Genomic DNA, 15,088 nt, shown 5'->3' with positions numbered 1-15,088 from the left:
ATTGACCGTCACATTATAACGCCCCCACGGCTGAAAGGGCGAGCATGTTTGGTGGGATGCGGATTCGAACCCGCGACCCTCAGATTGTGAGTCGAGCGCCTTATCCACCTGGCCATGCCGGGCGCTGGGGCAAAAGTGATTATACACTTATTTTACCAATACTACAGAAACACAACATACAGGGTGGGGCAAAAGTGATTATACACTTATTTCGTTTAGAACTTAAATTATCTTCTAATTATTACTCCGAAACAAACAATAGTTAACTTGGTTTTAATGTTTTCTGGTAATGTTTTCTTTAGCGCTAACCGTATAATAAATTTGACCCCATCCTGTGTTATTAACATACTCTAATTTGTCATTAACTAACCGATAAAATTGTATAATTAAAGAAAAATCAGGAATATAAGACATATAAAGTGATCACAGAATGTGTAGGAATAGAAATATATCGTACCTGAAATCTCGTTCTTTCACAAGCAAACTTCTGAAAATGAAGCATTGCTTCTAGGACCTTACGATGACCACCTGGCACTAAACAAACGGCCCCCAAGATTTCCAGCACTGCAATTTTAGTCTTGATGTTAACCACGGCAAGACTTTGAGATATGGTGTTGATGGCATTAGGGTGGGCCAGCACGTGAGATCTTCCACTCTAAAAGAAAGGAACAATCTGAACATTTTCTTACGTTGTTAACTTACAGTTCGTTGATATCGTATAAGTAGAATTACAGTTACACTACAGACGTTTACGTTTTTTGTTTGCTGATTTTCGCTCAGAGCTGCTCGAATGTTATCTGCACTTCAGAAGTGATAGATAGCCAGTCAACATCATCCTCCGTCACCTCTTGGGCTACCTTAATTGAATAGTGGGATTGATCATCATGTTATAACGCTCCCATGGCTTAAAGGTAGAGTGTGGTCAGTGTTGTTATTAGAAGCTGCGATCCGCAGGTTGCGAGTCGAGTGTCCTAAACATCGGGCCATGCCAGACCCAACGTTTTAGTGAATCTAAACCAATATATTACTAATATTTTAAATAAAATTCACGAATACTGGTAGTATGCTATCTGATTAATTCATATATTATTTAATTTAAGGAGTAAGTGAAAAAAAATGTAATACTAAATATCACATTAATTATAAACCACAAATTATAAGACTGGTTAATATAATCAATGCAATATAAATTAGGTATATAATTTAACAATAATAAAGCCATAGTTTTATGCAATTAAAAAGAAAGTTTATATTTCTATTGCTAGTGAAGGTCAACTCACAGAGTTGTTCATCAACGCCTTGACACAACCAATCACAGACGTGTGTACAGTACTCTCCGATGTGTCATAGTCCATGTTCTTGAGAAATTTCAACAAACATACCAGTCCATCTTGTTCCAAAAACCGCATCACGAAACTTGAAGGGAAATGTACACTTGTAATGAATTCACATGCATTTAATATCTGCTAAACGATAATAAAATGTTCTATGAGATATTTATAATTTGTTTTTTCAAAGTTTTAATTGATGTTTATAAAATTTTCGTTAAAAAAGATTTTGCGATTAGTGATTTGTAAAACATATGAACCACATATAACATAGCGATATGAGAAACAATCAACGTAACACGGCAGCTTTCTAAAAAAAACTAAACTGATATACTTTCATGATTTGAGAAACAATAAATAGAAACACGAGCCTTTTTTATAAAACTAAAGTGATATAGTTAAATGATCTGAGAAACAATAAATAGAAACATGAGCCTCTTTTTATAAAACTAAAGTGATATAGTTAAATGATCTGAGAAACAATAAGTATGAATATGAGCCTTGTTTATAAAACTAAAGTGATATACTTCAATGATTTGAGAAACAATAAATAGAAACATGAGCCTTTTTTATAAAACTAAAGTGATATAGTTAAATGATTTGAGAAACAATAAATAGAAACACGAGCCTCTTTTATAAAACTAAAGTGATATAGTTAAATGATCTGAGAAACAATAAATAGAAACATGAGCCTTTTTTATAAAACTAAAGTGATATAGTTAAATGATCTGAGAAACAATAAGTATGAATATGAGCCTTTTTTATAAAACTAGAGTAATATACTTCAATGATCTGAGAAACAATAAATAGAAACATGAGCCTCTTTTAATAAAACTAAAGTGATATAGTTAAATGATCTGAGAAACAATAAATAGAAACATGAGCCTTTTTTATAAAACTAAAGTGATATAGTTAAATGATCTGAGAAACAATAAGTATGAATATGAGCCTTGTTTATAAAACTAAAGTGATATACTTCAATGATTTGAGAAACAATAAATAGGAACATGAGCATTTTTATATAAAACTAAAGTGATATGGTTCAATGATCTGAGAAGAAATATGAAGGGCTATGATAAATAACTGTTAGTGAGTCCTGAAATGTAATGAAAATGCATTTACATGGAACGAAAGAAACACATGCATATATTCATCAAATATTTACATGGTTGTACAGTGTTTATTTAAGACTAACAAGATTAGTTTTGGGTACAGATTTCAAACAAAGTACATGGCACTCTTATTCAACGCTAGATATACAAGTGTGGTAGATACATATGAAATACCTGTTTGGTTGTGTACGTAGCGCTGTTTTAAGATTATCCAGGAGCTTGGATCTAACTGCAACTTCCTCCTCGTCTCGGGGAAAAAGTAGCTATAAAAGTTCAATTGAAAATTCCATGTGAACTTGATTTTGGTAGTTATATTAATTACAAGGTAACTTTAGAGTCAAAGTACAACAAATCCACGTCTAACATTAGAGTAAGACTTGAAAAAATAATTTCGTTTATTAACCACATTTATCAAACACCTTAGGATTAATGAACACTCAATAGTAACGTGTATGATATAACATTATTATAAAACTGATAATAGTTTAAATCACATCATTCTTTCTTGGTTCAATAAGCTTCAAGTAAATAGTGTATACTATTTCAACACTAAGCTGTTGTAATACAGCCAGCCTGATGAGTTTTGGTATCAAGTGAAAGGCCTCTTCGGCAGTGTCGTACAACAAAATAGGTGTAGTTCAAATGCTATTATACACTATTCTTACTGGTAACTGGTATCAGTATAGAATGAAGAGGTATTTTATATTCAACCTGAATGAAACTTTATGGTATTGAGAATAGGAAAGGCAGCCTCATTAACATTCGCCGCCACAAGACCTCTGTCTGATTTTGAACGAAATAATGGGTTGTTTGGCTATCACTGTTATAACGAATTCACAACTAAAATTGCAGAGCTTGTTCAACGCCATCGTGTTGCAAACCTTGAACCTTTCAAAACGCAGCCCGGTATGTTAAGTAATATTTCATAAGAATGAGTTAGATTCTTATCATTCTTATTGTGATATCATATCGTATGTACGATAATATTAAAACAATTAAGTTTTCCAGTATTCCATATTTGTTAGTTTTCCAAAGGAATTGAAAAATGAAATACAAATTGCAACATAATAACGATTTTCTTTTGGACTAGACAGTTTTTTAAAATATATTTCTGGCTCTAGCTTGTTTGTTTGTTTTAAGTTAAGCACAAAGCTACACAATGGGCTATCTGTGCTCTGCCCACCACGGGTATCGAAACCCGGTTTCTAGCGTTATAAGTCCGCAGACATATCGCTGTGCCACTGGGGGGGGGGGGCTCTAGCAACAACTACTTAGAAATTATCCAAGCAACCATGTTTGCTCATCCGGCTGTGCTTATTTCAATCGACTTGAACTTTTGTATCATTTACCAATTTCTTTAAAAATTATTCTTGTCTTTAATTTCCTCTCCAACTGATTAGATCTAGACTATATTTGACTCAATTGCACGGTCTGGTTTCAGTTACTAATTCTATGAACATACATTATGTACCAGGAAATATGTATTAACATTTCACTGAAAAACAAAACAGGAACAACAAACAAACAAAGAAAAACAAAACAGAGTCTGTAGAAATCCGTCTTACGTAACATACTGAATAAAAGACTTTTATTTCTATCTTATAGGTTTCGTGAAAGATATGTCGACCACTGTGTAATAGCTCATTCATATCACACATCCTACATGTAACGTAAACACGCAACGACGTATAAAAAGTTTTACAGTTGACAACGATAGCCACTAGTTGGTAGATCATTAAGGTTAAAATAATCCAAACTAAAATTTAAGATTTTTTAAACTTATTATTTTAATATAGGCCTTTGAAACTTAAGTCCTAGCCCTGATTAAGCTATATTAAATACTTTCTACAGATTTCCGTTTGTGTTTCAGCATTAGTTCCGTAAGTCCATTAAAAAAGCTTATTCAATAATATAGTTATATTACTTGAGTCTGTAGAATCAATCGAAGAAATGAAATTGATTTTAATATGATTAAGTTTCAACTATTTTACCAAAGATAAAAGTTACTGTAGAACTATTGAGAGTAGCAGTACAAACTAACGTATGACGTATAGAAACCCACCATTGACATGGAATCCACCTTTTCCAGGTAATAATCTGGAAAATGCGCTGATGATGACTCTTGTTGTTCCTAAAAATGAAATTTATCTACAGTATTGAACATGTAATGTTTTATAATTTTTACACCTAAACACGGGATCTATCCACATTATTGCAACTGTGAAATGCTGACAAAGAATAATTTCATATTCGTTTCCTTTTTTATTCTTCTTCATATAAGGGTAATAGTTTCAAATAACCAGGAGTTATTTAAAATGTTTTGAAAAATCATTTGAATGCGTTATTGTAGATTATTAAGGATGCATCAAGTAACAAATGAAAACAAAATTCACGACTTATATTCTGAATAAAAATCGTATTTTTTATACTTTCTTTTCAGGTACATTGTACTACTATTTTAAGAGTAAAAAACACAAAACCGACATTTTTTTTGGTACAATGAAAGGTAAATCCTTATTATTAGTTACAGCCGACGTAACACTGGTAACACTGTTACCACCATCAGTTACCGAAGCTAGTCGGCTGTAACTAATAATAATGGTTTTACGTTTCATTGTGCTAAAATTGTCATTTTTACTCTTAATATAGAATTTTAAGTTAACTTTCACAAAAATGGTGTAGAATTCTTGAATACATTTAAGACTGGTATATCACTGTTCTAAGCCACTGATCATAACATCCCATTAGCGAGTTTCAGGATCTACGTGTAAATAACAGTAATATAAATTATATTTTAACAAACAATTTTCTACTTTTTTATACTTTGTTTGTGAATCAATAAGTAGTTTTTGCAGAATTTAAATAGCCCTTTTCATTGGGAGTTAAACATGTATATATATAAAAAAAGAAACAGAGAAGATGCTAGGCATATTAGGCCTAATCAACAACTGTTACCATTTTCTTGCTTAAATAAAGTTGCCATTTCTTCTCTGGTGGTAAACTGAACATGATTTCTCTCTTAGCTGCTGTCAGATCTAACTCTTCCTAAAAAGAAAGGAAAACAGGAAAAAAGGAATAAAATTAAACAGAAGCGAACAAGTTGTGTATACAGACAAACATCTTTACTAGTAACAAACACATATTGATTTAGTTCACCTGTAACATTATATATATATTAAACTAATTTTCTGAATTAATTTTATAGCTAGCAATATTATTTTACTAAGCCTGGAAATATTCACTGCAAGGCTACATATTATGCATAATTTTAATAAAAAGTAAAACACACCACAGCGTTGTACTATACGATTAAAACTTTAATATAAAGGACATAAAATCTTGTTGGACATTCTCTACATGTTTCGGCGGTTACCTACACCGCCATCATCAGGAGAAAGAAGGAGTTACCATGAGAAACAGTTTGTATTGCTTATCTAAACTATATAACCACCATGACAACTAGGATAGTACAATATCCTATCGGATTGGATATTTGTCCCATCCCTACTCTAAGTATAGGTGTGAATATTAACTCGATAACAGTAAGATAAACGTTAGTATACAGTGCTCGGAATGGATGTGTAGCTGCTTGAAAACCGCTATAGAGAAGTTTGTTTGTTGTTAAACACAAAACTACACAATGGGCTATCTATGTTCTGCCCACCACGGGTATCGAAACTCAGGCTTTAGCATTATAAGCCTACAGATTACCTTGTATCACTGGGGGGGGTGGATTAGTTGAGAAGAGGTAACCAAATCAAATGGTTGAAACAGGCATCGGACCAAATCATTGGACTAAGTAAAGATGGATACGTGTGCTCTTCAGACATGAATCCCAGTTTGAATTATTTTTCAATGACCAATAACAGGTTTGTTGGCTGTGGAATCATAGTTAACGTACAACATCTATATCAGTGTATGGTGAATGATCAGTATAAATTTGGGGTTGCGTCTCATCCAATGGTGTCGGTGATCTACTGAAAATTGATTGATAGGCATCTTGACTGCTCACAGGAACATGACTCATCGGGCGGGGATCCAGCTTCCAGCAAGAAAGGGATCCAAGCATATAATAAATGTGGTGAAACGATATCATGAAGGTAAAGTGGCCAACAGACACTCAAGGTACAGCTTGGTCTGTAAAAAAAGTCCCAATATGAGCATTCTTGAGGCTATATAGGCTTAAGTAAAAAGTGAGAAGATCAAAAGGCGATCAAATAACTTGGCTGAAATGTAGGGATTAGTTCAGAACATTTGGAACAACATTCTACAATTGTACTTCGATAAACTGTATGGAAACATCAATAACAGATGTAATGCTCTGTATAAAGGAAAGGCTCACATAAACAAATTCTAGTTCATTTGAACAAATTATTCGCCTTTCTTTTGTACTTGCTGTGAAAATGATTTGAACCATTAATGAATTCATCTTCCACTTGTCATTACTCGTTATTTGTGACTCTTGTATCGCTCATGTGTTTCAATTAAATGCTCTTTGAAATCGAATTCACACCCAATTCAACTTATTTTATCAAAATGTATTAAGTACTATCCGTTAGGTGTATATACATTTAGGGGTTATTAATTTATAGTTCCTTGTGTAAGTTTCCGAACTTCCATTGCTAAAATCCGAAGTTCGATTCTCCTTTCCCTCCACCCACAAAAGAACAGAACCTTGTAATGACAGAAACTCTTAGTTCTAGACTTAAATACCAAATAACATCAAAATATTAGGTTCACAAACATTATACGTCTGCAAGTTGTATTAATATTAAAAAGATTATTATATTTTTCTCACAAAGGTTATCTGTGCTAGAAATCCCTGACTTTGAACTGATGGACCAGAGGGGAGGCAGGTACTCAATAGCACATAACACCAACTCTCGGGCTACTCTAATAGAAAAGTGGGATGGGATTGTTACTTTTATAACGCATCCACGGCCAGAAAGAGCTGAAGGCGGTAATGGGCTGCAAACCATGGACCTAAGGATCCGCAGCCCAGAACTTTATTTATTAATGTGTTAATTTTATAACAAATAATGGCATTGTTTTTGTGTGTAATAAGAATTTAAAAAATTTGAAGAAACAAGTGAATAACACACAGGTTGAATCTAATTCAGTCTTTTATTTTTACTTATAAACTGGTGGTAAATTAATGTAGCCGTTTCGTGGTCAAATCTCATATTTTGCCAGCTAACAATTTTTAGAAAGTGTTATCAATGGTAGGATAACGAAACATAATTTGAAATATTCTGTTTGCCAACAAAGATATGTATTCCATAGAAAACAATGAATCATTGTCATTAAAATATGTTCAACCACAACAAGCGCTTCCACAATATAGTAAAACCACAAGTTTGCTTAATTGGTTTGTAGATAATGTTAAATGCTACAGTGAGAAATCTGTACCACCTTCCACTGGAATTCAGAAAGATAATTGGAATTATTGGAATTAAAGATAATTCACTGGAATTCACCAAAATAAAGAAAGTATGATGATTAAATAATTAAACATAATTGTTAGTTCTTAATGTTAAATATTTAATATTCAAAGTCGAAAATTATATTTAAAATTTTTTTACACAGTACAAGAAAATTCAACTAGGCAAATGAATTATTTAAAAGGGCGATCCAATCTCAAAGTTACGAAAGCTATATACATATTATATACAAATCTGTGTACATAAAACTGTATTTTTTGTTTTTATACTGTTAAACACCTGCCTCATTAAAAGATACCAACCCAAGGTTATTTTATTATCACACCGAAATTTAAAACACATTACTAATAAAACATGCATGACTTGTAAATATTTGTTTATTTTAATTCTATTATGCTTCATTATTCTGAAATAAAAGTAGCTTTGATATAAGAAAAGAAATGGACGATAAAATACAGTCATTGTCATTTAAGACGTGTTAGATTTTCCTAACATGAAGAATGGGTAGTTCCATAAAAACACGTTAGGGTTTATTTGTTGAATTTCACGTAAAGCTACTCGAGGGCTATCTGCACTAGCGGTCTTTAATTTAAATGTGAAAGACTAGAGGGAAGGCAACTAGTCAACATCACTCATTGCCAACTTTTGGACTACTCTTTTACCAACGAATAATTAGATTAACCGTCACATTATAACGCCTCCACAGATGAAAGGGTGAACATGTTCAGTGACGGGATTCGAACCCGCGACTCACAGATTGCGAGTCGAGTGCCATAACCACCAAGCCACTATGTTACAGAAGTATGTAGTGAGTCTATTAGAAAGTGGCCATTCTAATCAACATACAGAAAATAGTACTAATTGTACTTAAAATACTAATTTTAACTTGAGTTACGATGGTTTAAATAACATATTTCTCTTACGACCAACTCAGAAAATTTTGCATTCAGCTCCTCTTCATCTGGGACTGGCTGTGTAGGAGTGAGAAGTTGAGGTTGAAGGCTTACCACACCTCCATTCTCTACAACATGATACGTTATCTCAGGGGGTTCGTTGCTGGCAAAACAGCCACACAATTTTGCTTTCTTTTTCTTCACGGGCATGTTGGCCAAGTTCATTGAGATTGTGTAAATGTGATACTGTTGATATAAATAGAAAAAGAACGCTTCAGTCCAATATATATAAAATACAAATACACGTACATTACAGTAAGAATGAATATTTTTATAATTTTATATTTTTATTTTTCTTAGATTGTTATTTATCATAATAACAGAAAACATATAATTTAAATGTTTTAAAGAATCCTAAAAAAACATGATGATTTTTAGCATCTTTTCAACTGAGGAAATACAGCATGTTAAATGCTAATTGATTGATGATATGTATATATGAATTAATATCACCAGAACATGCAAAAATTGTACTATATATTCACTGGAGTAATTTCAAAGAACTAAAATGAACATCAAATATGTTATATTACACAAATAAACAAAAATATAAACGTTACACCCAGTAAGTGGTTTTAATTAATCTAATTAGCAAACATTGCTTTTATTTAGTTTCTTCCACACTAAGAGAACTTAGCAACAAATATATGTCATATTTCGTACTCATATTTTAGGTTTATCATCACATAACCGTAGCAAAAGGAAAGGGAGTTTTAAATCTCTACACAAAGAACAAAATATAGCTAGCAGTATAAAGTGGAATAAAATCTCAGGAAGCCCAGGATTTGAAATTCGAAGCACATTAACGCCTGGGAGCAACTTTTATGATTTTACTATACCACATGAAACTTGGTTACACTTGATGATCTTTCAACTTTAATTTTATTAGCTTTTTTTGTTGAATTTCGAGCAAAGCTTATCGAGGGCTACCTGAGCTGGCCGTCTCTAATTTTGAAGTGATAGACTAGAGAGAAGGCAGCTAGTCAACAATTCTTACCATCAACTTTTGTGTAACTCCTTATCAACAAATAACGAGATTGACCCTTACTTCATAACACTCACACGGCTGAAAGAGCGAGCATGTTTCGATCCCGTGATCCACAGATTGCAAGTCGAGTGCCCTAACCGCTACGCAAGGCCCTTTCTTCAGTAACTTTGGTGGTATCACGCTGTTTTAATTGTCAGAACATTATGAGCCTGCACCAGTTTTTAATACTCAAAATCACTTTACGTATAAGCTAAAGTGTTTTTAAACGCAAAGCTGTACAATAGGCTATCTGGCTCTGTGCCTGCTGCAGAGGTCATTGATCAAACCCCCTAATTTTACGTAGGTGGGTGTATAGATTTAAGACGAACTGTGAAATGATGACTTTTTACCAGATGCCTTCCAAAATTGATTAGATAAATTTATTCTTTTTGAGTTTGACTAAAACAGAAAAACCTTTATTAGACAGTTTCTCAAATATTCATAATTTACAAAACAACAGTATAAAGTCTTTACTAGAAACAGTACTAGACAGTACTAGAAACATCTATTCTTAATCGTGGAATAACTTAATTCGAAGTTTTGCTAGCGACATCTCCTGCTGATCAGTACAGAGCTACGTTAACTCTTTCTACCAAACAAATAACATCGTGTAATAAAGAATTATAAGATGTCACCAGAAGAGAGTTTATTAATTCCATTAAACGAGGTGTTGCTAGCTAGTTAACTGTTAATTTATTGAATTACAAGTCAGATACTCTGACTAATAAGCATAAGTTCCCACCAGCATATCCCAAAGTTAATTTATTCCATCAAAAAGTTACAGTCTCGTGATTAGGAACCAAACATTTATTTTAGCTCATCTTACGAATAAATTATTAGTGTGCTTTTCTTTCGAACTAATATTATTCGTAGCTATATTTCTATTCTATCCAAATAGTATTATATTTCGAATGGAGAAACACTAGAACTCAAATAGAAAATTCGTTGCCTTTGGCGTTTCAGTATCTTTCAATACCTTTTTTTTTTGGTCTCAATAAGCAAGTACAGAGTACTGGTTGGGTACATAATTTTAAAACAATTTCGATTATGCAACTCAGCAAGCCACGTGACAGCAACAGCTAATATAAAATTGTGGTGGAACTACATGTATTAAAACTACATTTTAACATTGTTTGGTGTTTTGTAGGTAGTAAAACGCAGAATATAACTAACCTCGTCAGTATATTTTCTACTATAGTGTTGTAAAACATTGAATGTACCTAACTGAATGTACCTAACAAGATTGTAACTTGTTTAACAAACCAGTAGCCACCACTCATCGTTTGTGATGAGCTTCTCTTGTAACAACACTCACATATACTGAAACCGAAGGTACTTCTTAACTTAATCAAACTAACCAGGTTTAGTGGCGACAAAACCAGATGTGACTGTTTTGTGAGCATACTTTACCCATGAAAGCACTTTAATTTTAAGGTAACACGTGTTTCACGATCCTAAGACTTGGTGAATATTATCCAAAGGCATAACGACACTGGTGCTAAGTATCTCCTGCGGTTTAGTTAGGTAAGTCTCTTATCCTAAAGCGAATCATTTTTCATATAGCAAGTACTTATAATGACTATATCAATTATCGTGTCGAAGAAGTTATACAGAATCAATGTAATCTATTTTATAAAAGGAAGTTCTTATGGTTACTGTATTGTTGACTCTTTTATATGCTTTTAATCATGAAACATAACATGTTTAATATGAGCTGCTGTTTAACCTCCTTCTTTTTTTGGGTTCAGTGTTTATAGTCTCTCTAAATAATGCTTATTTTTCGTGGTTTCCAACACTGGTCTTATCAATGAAATTGTAAATTATATTTTTGCTCTATGTTTAAAGTTATTTCAAACACACACAAATACAACATTTTTTTTGCTACTGCTAACTTCTCTGTGTTTCAGTAAAGATTAGCGTGTCTGGGAACTTTGTCAGTAAATGTGTATATACATTAGCATGTGTTATCCGGATCTCAAGTTACGCTCTTGTACACCAGATGTGGTGGGTGAATCAATACACTGAGTCTAATTTCTTCCATAGTAAAACCATTATGAAACCACACCCTCCATCATCACGACTGGCTTGTTGTCTGGACTATAAGTTTTGTAACCAAATAATTATAATTAGTTCTAAGATTTTACTTGGGAACTGCTATAAAACAAACAATATATATATATATATTATGTGTGTATTACATAAATAAATCGCAGTTTTATGCAACTGTTAAAGTCCTTCTTAAGTATCACGATTAGCTGCTAATAAATAGTTAGTCTTTGTTTTTAGGTTACTTAAGGGCTATATAAGATATATCTAAACACATGTGTGGCTGTGTTTGTTCATGAAAGCATGTTGATTGCTTTGTTTCTGTGGGCCCCCAGTGGCACAGCGGTATGTCTGCGGACTTATAACGCTAGAAACCGGGTTTCGATACCCGTGGTCCTTTGTGTAGCTTTGTGCTTAACTACAAACAAACTGTTTCTGTAGCATAAACACATTTTCATTTAACTTCGAACAGCTATTCATTTACTTGCCACTTTACTGATATCCATGTACACTGTGTGAAGTAGATTGTTCTCCAGAAGTCGTATCTGAATCTTCCCATATATCGTATACTGTACAATTTCATGTACTTGCAACCAGAAATTACACAATATCTAGTTCACGTAACTGGTAATACGTACCTTAGCTATTAGTACATATAGTATTTGCCGGTTAAACTTGTAGACACACATGTTTGTTGTTCCTGGGTTTGCAATAACTTCTTTTTTCTTTTCATATATTGTATGTATGCAAGTGTATACACATAACCAAAACATTTCTGAGGAATAGATACCTTTTTCGAGTCATTAACTTAACAACTCTTTATCAAAGACTAAAACTAGTCTTCATCAGTAAGCTATGGAGGCAGGGAGTTAATCAAGCGAGAGAATAATAAAACGGGAAGTCGGAGAAACAATTAGCTGGATGTGGCGTCTCCTCATTGGAACATTTGTTGCCTGTTCAATCTCTTTGACAAATAAAGTAAGATCAACTATACGCAGTTACTGTTGAAAGATTCGAAAAATGAATTTTATTTGTCCTCTTAACTTTTGGTTTAATTAATTTGACTAATAAATAATATCGGCATAAGTATTTCATTTTATTAGCACAAAGCTACAGAATGGGATATCTGTGATGTGCCTACGAAGGGTATCTAAGCCTAGTTTTTAACGTTATAAGCCTTCAGACATACCACTGAACTACTCTTGAAGAGATTAGTACAAAGAAGTGCTAAGCTACGTACAGACATTGATAGCTACCATTTATTAGCGATCCTTACATAAATATAAAGTATTAATCCATTTTTATTACTGATAGATAATAAGAATGGATTTAACATGCTTATGGAGTATGAGTTTAGTATTCCAGAACAAGTGAATATTAATTATGCTAAAAAAGATGTCCACTAAATTGTTAATAAAATCCATAAGTATAAGTACATAGAGAAGGATATGTTACTCATAAATATATCCTCTAACTTAGTTAATACACAGAGAAGGATATGTTACTCATTAATGTATCTTCTAACTTAGTTAATACATAGAGAAGGATATATTACTCATTAATGTATCCTCTAACTTAGTTAATACACAGAGAAGGATATGTTACTCATAAATATATCCTCTAACTTAGTTAATACATAGAGAAGGATATATTACTCATTAATGTATCTTCTAACTTAGTTAATACATAGAGAAGGATATGTTACTCATTAATGTATCTTCTAACTTAGTTAATACACAGAGAAGGATATATTACTCATTAATGTAACCTCTAACTTAGTTAATATATAGAGAAGGATATGTTACTCATTAATGTATCTTCTAACTTAGTTAATACATAGAGAAGGATATATTACTCATTAATGTATCTTCCTACTTAGTTAATACATAGAGAAGGATATATTACTCATGAATGTATTTTCTACTTAGTTAATACATAGAGAAGGATATGTTACTCATTAATGTATCTTCTACTTAGTTAATACATAGAGAAGGATATATTACTCATTAATGTATCTTCTACTTAGTTAATACATAGAGAAGGATATGTTACTCATAATGTATCTTCTAACTTAGTTAATACATAGAGAAGGATATATTACTCATTAATGTATCTTCTAACTTAGTTAATACATAGAGAAGGATATATTACTCATGAATGTATCTTCTAACTTAGTTAATACATAGAGAAGGATATATTACTCATGAATATATCCTCTAACTTAGTTAATACACAGAGAAGGATATGTTACTCATTAATGTATCTTCTACTTAGTTAATACATAGAGAATGATATATTACTCATTAATGTATCTTCTAACTTAGTTAATACATAGAGAAGGATATGTTACTCATTAATGTATTTTCTATAGCATGAAATGAGTTGTGATTTATTGCCATAAATCCATTTGTCTCACAGTAGCAAATTATATATATATATTTATTATATGTAAATATTTTGCTGAACTTTCAGCAGTCTAGGCTCTGAATAAGATGGGAAAAAGAAGTCTGTAATGTATAACAATTATTATACACTCTTCAAAGTCTTGAAAATCCCTAAGGGACTGGGGTAAGGATATAGCTTTAAAAATGTAATAGGCCTAATACTCATATTTTATGATAAATATAATTGTAATAATTAATCACAGTCTTGTAAAAGGCGTACCCACCATAACATCTATTACTGTATGAAATTGGTTATATAAATAATGTTTTGACCACTTCTCTGTTTGTTGTATCCCAGTCGACCTGAAGAGTTCTGGGTTTAGCAAAACGCGTCGTCGGCTGTGGATTTGACAAATATAGTGTTGTTGGAATACTATTATTATACACTCTTCTAAATCTTGAAAATCTCTAAGAGACTAGATTAAGTATCTAGCGTTGAAAAATGTAATAGGCCTAATACTAATGTCTCATGACAAACGTAATTGTAGTCTATAGTTCAGTATATATGTTTGTGTTAGACAACAGTTTGGAGAGCCGACAAAAACATCCGTATTTGTCACCTTCTGTGTTTACAGTCCAATGATCTGGGTTAAACACACTTTTCTAGAAGCTCCTCCTCAAGCAATGTGAGATTGTTGGCATACAATATGAGTTAAACAGAACAGAATTATCTGAATCTGATTGGCTGCACTTGTGATATATACATATATATATATATATATATATATATATATTTG

General features: G+C 32.4%; 1 pseudogene; it reads right to left on the bottom strand.

Moving 5' to 3' along the window:
* LOC106457161 overlaps window positions 1-15,088 on the bottom strand; it is a 56,396-nt pseudogene that overhangs the window by 31,675 nt on the left and 9,633 nt on the right.

This window comes from Limulus polyphemus, unplaced genomic scaffold, assembly GCF_000517525.1.
Source record: "Limulus polyphemus unplaced genomic scaffold, Limulus_polyphemus-2.1.2 Scaffold298, whole genome shotgun sequence".
NCBI classification, from domain to species: domain Eukaryota; kingdom Metazoa; phylum Arthropoda; class Merostomata; order Xiphosura; family Limulidae; genus Limulus; species Limulus polyphemus.
The sequence above is the reverse complement of the archived record's forward strand: the minus strand, read 5'-3'. Positions and strand labels throughout refer to the sequence as shown.